The following is a 7,573-nucleotide window of genomic DNA, read 5'->3' as shown; positions in this document are numbered from 1 at the left end:
ATCCATCACCGCCACCCCCCCAAGCTCCCTCGTGCTATTCTTTTATAGTCACCCCTACCTCCACCCATAATTCCTGGAACCACAGATCTTGTTCACCCATAATTCCTGGAACCACAGATCTTCTTCTGTCCTACAGTTTTGTCCTTTTGAGAATGTCATATAAATGGAATCATACAATACAAACCTTTCTAGTTTGGCTTCTTTCATCCAGCATAATGCCTTTCAGATTCACACATGTTGCCGTGAGCGTCAACATCCAGGAGACTCTGAGACAGGAAATAAGGCTGCAGAAGGGAGCTGTGCCTTAGTAATGCTGGGGCCTGAATGGTTTTGAGCTGGAAAGAGTAATCATTAGGTGCTACAAACTCTCTGAGGGAATTCGTTCATTTATTCCCTTATAGAATTATTTACTGAGCAACAGATATGTGCTATGTACTGTTTTAGGTGTTGGGATGGAGTAATGAACAAAATCAAAATCCTATCCTCAAAGAGCTTACAGTCTAAGTGAGGGGAAACAAGCCCATGCGTGATTTAATGTCAGGAAATGATATACTCTGGGTAGGGGCATAAAGGAGAAGCTGTTTCACACAAGGGGGTCGGGGACAGCCTTTGAACAGGCCAGATCTGATCTTGGTCCTGGATGAAATACATCAGGAAGCCGCCAGCCAGTCATCAGGAAAGTGAGAGGTGCAGGTTTAGGGAAACGTGAGTGTAAGGGGCCCTGGGATGGGAGCGTCATTGCCACGTTTGAGGAGGAACAGCGAGGTGCAGCTATAGTAGCCGGGAGCATGGAGCTGAGGCCAAGTCATGTGGGGTCTTAGGGGCCATTGAAAGGCCTTTGGATTTTTATTCAAAGTGTGATGGGTAGCCATCGGAGGGTTTCCAGCAAGAGTGACCTGCTCAGATGCATATTCCGTAAGGGCCACTTGTGCTGCTGAAGAGAGAATAGACTTTTTTTTTTTTAATTTTTTTTTATTTTGCTGAAGAGTAGTTGATTTACGATGTTGTGTTAATTTCTGCTGGACAGCAAAGTGACTCAGTTATATATTCTTTTTCATATTCTTTTCCATTATGGTTTATCACAGGATATTGAATATAATTCCCTGTGATATCCAGTAGGGCCTTATTGTTTATCCATCCTATATATAATAGTTTGTCTCTGCTAATCCCAAACTCCCAATCCAACCCTCCACCTGTGCCCCACTTGGCAACCACAAGTCTGTTCTCCATATCTGTGAGCCTGTTTTTGTTTTGTAGATATGTTGATTTGTGTCGTATTTTAGAATCCATATATAAATGATGTTGCATGGTATTTGTCTTTGTCTGACCTATTTCACTTAGTATGATAATCTCTAGGTCCATCCATGTTGCTGCAAATGGCATTATTTCATTCTTTTTAATGGCTGAGTAGTATTCCATTGTATATACCTACCACATCTTTATCCATGGACAGAGAATAGACTCTTAAAAGGAAGTGTGCTGGATGGATTGGGAGAGTGGGGAGAAACTGAGGCAAAGGAGTCATGTAATATGGGCCTGAACTAGGCTGATGATAGAGAAAAATGGAAGAAAGATAAATGTAAAGAAATATTTTAGAGGAAAATGGAGTTTATCGTCTTAAGAGTATTCATAGGTTGAAAATTTAAATAGTTTCCAAAAATGCAGGTAATGCATGGTAGATGATAAGGCCATTGTAAGTTCTGGAAACTAAGGATGCTTGGTGAGACTGTACCTAATATTTGCGATTGAATCAGTGTAAATCGTGGCTTTCGAACTGTGCTCCTAAGAGCCTCTGGGGTTTTGTTAAGGTGTTTCCAGGAGCAGCAGGGGCAGTTTGGGGCTGGAGCTGCATCTTCAACTCCCAGTTCAACCAGAGTGGTGCCAAGATGATCTGTTTGATATATTTACTTCCCTGAAAAATTTCACTGGAGCGAGGTATGGCACAGGAAAAAGAAAAGGAGCGGGGTTACTGTGTAAGAAATCACACACCCCAAAGTCTTAGTGAATGGAGAGTCTTTTTTTTCAGATACGATACATTATATAGGTAAGGTTATGTCGGCTGTTATAGCAGATAAGCACCCAAAGCTCAGTGGCTTAACAAATGGGAAGTCCAATCAGCCAGGACGCGTGTAGGGGAGGTGACGGGGTTGTCTGCTCTACGCAGACATTCCGGGACCCAGGCTGATGGAGGTTCGACCACATTCAGTATGTGGCTTCAGATGCCATCCTGGAATCAGGATCTAGCCAGATCGCAGGGGAAGACAGAGCGTACAGAATCACACGGGAAGTTTTTACAGGCCCAACCTGAGAGTGATGTACTTTACTTCCGTCCACGTACCAAAGGCCAGAAATTCAAGGTCACGCCTAACCATGTTTAGTGGACAGCTAACCTGTCCCTGACACATATACATGATTGCGATATAATAATTGGAAAACATAAACCTGGGCCCTGGATTTATGTTTTCACCTCGGGGCAAGTCAGGCTGAATTTATGTCTGAGTGTTTGTGACTATATGTGAATCCTGAAATGTGTAAGAACTGATTCAGAGAGTTTTGTTCACAGGTATGTTATAGAATGGCTGCCTCTGAAGCATGGTGTGCTAAGGAATGAGGATAATTCTGACTTTTCCTCATTTTATTTTTCAGAGTGCTGGGAAGATTCACCGCCCTAGTGAAGTCTTTCACCTACCATCAGGTACATTTGTAACTCCAGCCATGATGACTTACCATGTTTGCAATATTGCTTGGTGACTAATTGTTTCGCGATTGTGTTTTGTGGTTTTTCTCTTTTCTGCATCTTATCATTCCTCGTTAACCAGAAAGTCCTCGAGGTTAGACTTAAATACCTTTTACTGTTTTGGACTCACTGTACACTCTGATCACCGTCCTGTATCAAGAGCAGGTATTAAGTAACTGTGGCTGATTTAGCAAATGAAATAAAGGCAGTTTACACTCATAGATCAGTATTTTGGAAGCACCTCAAGAGACGTCTGTCCCTGAAAAGGCTGGGGCGTTCATTTCTTTAGAAAATGATTAGCCAAAGACTCAGCTTCCTGTAACTTGCTTCCTTCTCTTTCTTCTTCATTAAAGGTTTTATAAACCAAGGAAATTTGTGACTCATAATGCAAGCTTGTAAAGAGGGTATTTTAATTGAGGTCAAATCAGTGAATCAGCAGAAGATTAAAATCTCTTTCCAAAAATTAGACAAATTTATTTTTATGATGTTGTTGAGAGGAGTAGATGAGGATGACTTTATATGTATGTATAAGTTTGGCTAAATCGAATTGGTAATAAAATCTAGCCTGGTCCGAGTCAGAAAAATCATCAAAATGTTTTTGAATACTTTTGCACAAACCTCAACAGGAAGTTAGAATCGATACTGAAGACCCAGAGCACATGAGGAACAGTCTTCCCTCTCAACTTCTATAAACTTTTTATTAACAAGAATTATTTGTTGCTTTTTGAAGGAAAGTTGGCATCCTTTTAAAAGAAACCCAAAGCATGTCTAAAATGGGGTCAGGAAAATCCCACACTCCCCCACCCAAAACCATAAGATTTTCCAAAATAATAAAGACATTTTAAAGATCCAGAAGAAGCTGGGGTCTTGCTTAATTTAGAAACCACATTTGCTTTTGAAAGTTGTTTTTTTTAATGGAACATTTGTTTGGCAAGTTATCATATTTTTCGGTGGAATGTGACATTGGTCCTTCAAGAACTTCAACTTGTGGGAGCAAAAAGAACCCGAAGAACTGCATTCCTGTTTTCATCACTGTCTTGGAGTGACCCTGTCGAAACATAACTGTGACATGAGGGTCCTGTTGTCTTCAACACCGGACACATCCTGTGTATGGATGACCATCCTGAGGGAAGGCCAGGTCCCTGGGGAGGACTTGGTGTCCACAGGCTTGTAGGCTGAGGGTGGGATCTTGCTCTTTAAAAACTTGAAATCCTATTTATTAATTTAGATGAGAAAGTTATCAAATGGGCATGACATTAACAGTTGAGGTTCAGTATCTTTCCCCTGAGCCTCCACTGGACAATATCCTCTCTTGTGGTTACCATTTTCTTTATTATATGTTAATATATTCCATTAAGTTACAGTCCTGTCTTGGCTGGGGAAACATTGTCTTTATAAGGGGTTTTGCATATCTCTGCTTCGGTTTAATCAAATGAGGCCAACTGATTTCTTTTTTTAAATTGAAGTATAGTTGATGTACAGTAATATTATATAAGTTATAGATGTACAATATAGTGATTTACAATTTTTAAAGGTTAAACTCCACCTATAGTTATTATAAAATACTGGCTATATTCCCCATGTTGTACAATATATCCTTGTAGCTTATTTTATACATTGTAGTTTGTACCTCTTACTCCCCTACCCCTATATTGACCCTGCCCTTTTCCCTCTCCCCACTGGTTACCACTGGTTTGTTCTTTATATCTGTGCCTGTTTCTCTTTTGTTACATCCACTAGTTTGTTGTATTATTTGGATTCCGCATATAAGTGATATCATACAGTATTTGTCTTTGTCTGACTTATTTCCCTTAGCATAATGCCCTCCAAGTTCATCCATGTTGCTGCAAATGGCAAAATTTCACTTTTAATATGGCTGAGTAGTAGTCCTTTGTGTAAATATATATATATACACACACATATATGTATATGTGTATACATACACACATACATATAAAGCATATATATATATATACACATGTAAAGTTTATATATATATAACATCTTTATCCATTCATCTGTTGATGGACACTTTGATTGCTTCCATACCATGAGGCCCATTGATTTCTTCTTTTTTTTTTTTTGGCTGTGTTGGGTCTTCGTCGCTGCGCATGGGCTTTCTCTAGTTGTGGTGAGCGGGGTCTACTCTTCGTTGCGGTGCACAGGCTTCTCATTGCGGTGGCTTCTCCTGTTGCGGAGCACGGGCTCTAGGCGTGTGGGCTTCAGTAGTTGTGGCACACGGACTCAGTAGTTGTGGCTTGCGGGCTCTAGAGCACAGGCTCAGTAGTTGTGGCGCACAGGCTTAGTTGCTCCGCGGCATGTGGGATCTTCCCGGACCAGGGCTCGCACCCGTGTCCCCTGCCTTGGCAGGCAGATTCTTAACCACGGCACCACCAGGGAAGTCCCAAGGGCAATTGATTTCTAAGTTCTTGGAGATGAGGTGCCTCTGTTGCTTCTACCTACAGCCTCTTTCTAAGATCCTTATTTTCCAAAAGTAATGAAAATGCTTTAAGAATTTATTCTTATATACTGAGTAGTTAAAAAAAACTTTTTTTTTAAATCCTGTGATAGTCCAAAGTTCTGAGTAATTTAGAATAAGAGTAAACCCTTTGCTTTTCTAGTGCTTTTTTGCAGTGTCTTGTGGGGGGATTTTCTACTCTGTTTTAAAATAATAATGTGAATAGCTAACACTTACTTTGTACTTTGTCCCAGGGTCTGTATTAGGCACTTTACATGCATTAACTCATGTAATCCTCACAACAACTCCATGGGTTAAGTACTGTTATTACCTCTATGGTACAGATGAGGAAATAGGTCCAAGGAGGTAGAGAAATTTGCCCAAGATCACAAGGCTAGGAAGTGGCAGAGCCAGAATTTCATCCCAGGCAGATTGGCTCCAGGGTCTGTCCGTTTAACCACTGTTGGAAGGCCTCCAAGGCCAGAGATAAATTCAAGGACTTTTAGTATTTTTTAAAAAAGGACAAGACCTCTCATACAAGTTTATATTCTACTGGTGCTTTTTTTTTTCATATATATGAAAAGAACTAGATCTCATTTATAATCTGATTTCAATTAAGGGTATATCTACTGATTGCCAACTTTGTTAAAGCAGGGGAAATGCTTGACCCTACAGAGTTTCACTGGGTAGTCAGTCTGCTACTTCCAGCTACCAAGGAGGGCTGGCTTTCATCTGGGAAAAATCTGCCAACTTTATGCATCAGTTCTAATTTTTCAGTAATACATCTACTGAAGTGATACAGCAATGATATTCTTTCAACATCGTAAACCTCTCTTTTAAAGATTATATTGCTACATAACAACCAAAAATATTTTTGTAAACACCACTGCTTCTTCTTTTATTCAAAGAATTTCCTAATCTCTTTGATGCTTCCATGCACAATGAATTTCAATTCCTGCGTTATTTTGCTGATAACACTTGTTTTTAAAATCATACCAAATGAACACAGAGCAAAGGCACTTAAAAGTTATTATTTTGAAGTAACGTTTGGCTTGCTTTTTAGAATACATGATAAATGCTGCAAATCTTTGAACTCATTTTTACTCTTCACTTCATTTTTTCATCCCTAAAGTGTTTAAAATATAGGTAGACTAAAAAATACTATGAGACAGAAAAAAAAAAACAAGGATTCACAGATTTTTTTCATTTTGTAATGTGTGATAAATTTCCCAAACTTTCTACCTATAGAGTATTTTGGAAAATCTAATTTTACTTCAGGTGGATAATTTTTTAACAAGAATATAGAATTAAAAAATTTATATTACATGGTCATGTAACTGAATTGGCAGGAAATACATTTGACTTATCCCATTTAATTATTGCTTTTTTTTTTTTTTTTGGCTGTGTCGGGTCTTCGTCGCGGTGAGCAGGCTTCTCATTGTGGTGGCTTCTCTTGTTGTGGAGCACGGGCTCTAGGCACGCAGGCTTCAGTAGTTGTGGCGTGTGGGCTTCAGCAGTTGTGGCATGTGGGCTCAGTAGTTGTGGCTCACGGGCTCTAGAGCACAGGCTCAGTAGTTGTGGTGCACGGGCTTAGTTGCTCCAAGGCATGTGGGATCTTACCAGACCAGGGCTCGAACTCGTGTCCCCTTCCTTGGCAGGCAGATTCTTTACCACTGCACCACCAGGAAGTCCCATAATTATTGCATTATTAAATATGAATTATTTAATGGCAGCTGTCATAATGAAAACACTTGTAGATTTAAACTGTTAACTCCAAGATACCATTCTAAACAAAAAACAAACAGCAGATGATACAAACTGCATTGTGAGTGTCAAATCTAATCAGCAATTAATTCCAGTGGAATACAGTAGATTCTTGTTACTCACAGTAGTTATATTCTATAAAGTCGCTTTAAACACTGAATTAGCAAATACTGATCCACTGCTTCCAGGGGAAATACAGGCTTAGGTTCCTGTGAGCCTTTGGTCACAGCATCTTCATTAACTGATCAATACATGACCTTGTCCTATGTGTGTTTCTGTTTAGAGACACTTTAATATATATTGTTGATTCATTAATGCTGAACTCATGACCAACAGCCATGAGTAACTGTAACTCATGCCTAAATGAAGCTTATCTAACACACTGTTTTCTCTGTGAGGCACGTCACAGCCTTATTGGCTTAAAAACACCAGACAGCACTTCATCACTATGCCTAGGGGCCATTTAAAATAGCAAAATCACACAAACACACAAAAGCAAAAAAATGCAAAACAAACAAAAAAAGTGGAACTAAATGGACCACAAAAAGGACACTTGTTTACACTCTGAGAGCTGAAACAAGAAGGCAGAGTGTCGCTTTGTTTGATCTCGGCTG

This window comes from Phocoena phocoena, chromosome 12 (genome assembly GCF_963924675.1).
Source record: "Phocoena phocoena chromosome 12, mPhoPho1.1, whole genome shotgun sequence".
Taxonomy (NCBI): domain Eukaryota; kingdom Metazoa; phylum Chordata; class Mammalia; order Artiodactyla; family Phocoenidae; genus Phocoena; species Phocoena phocoena.
Note: the sequence above shows the minus strand (reverse complement) of the source record.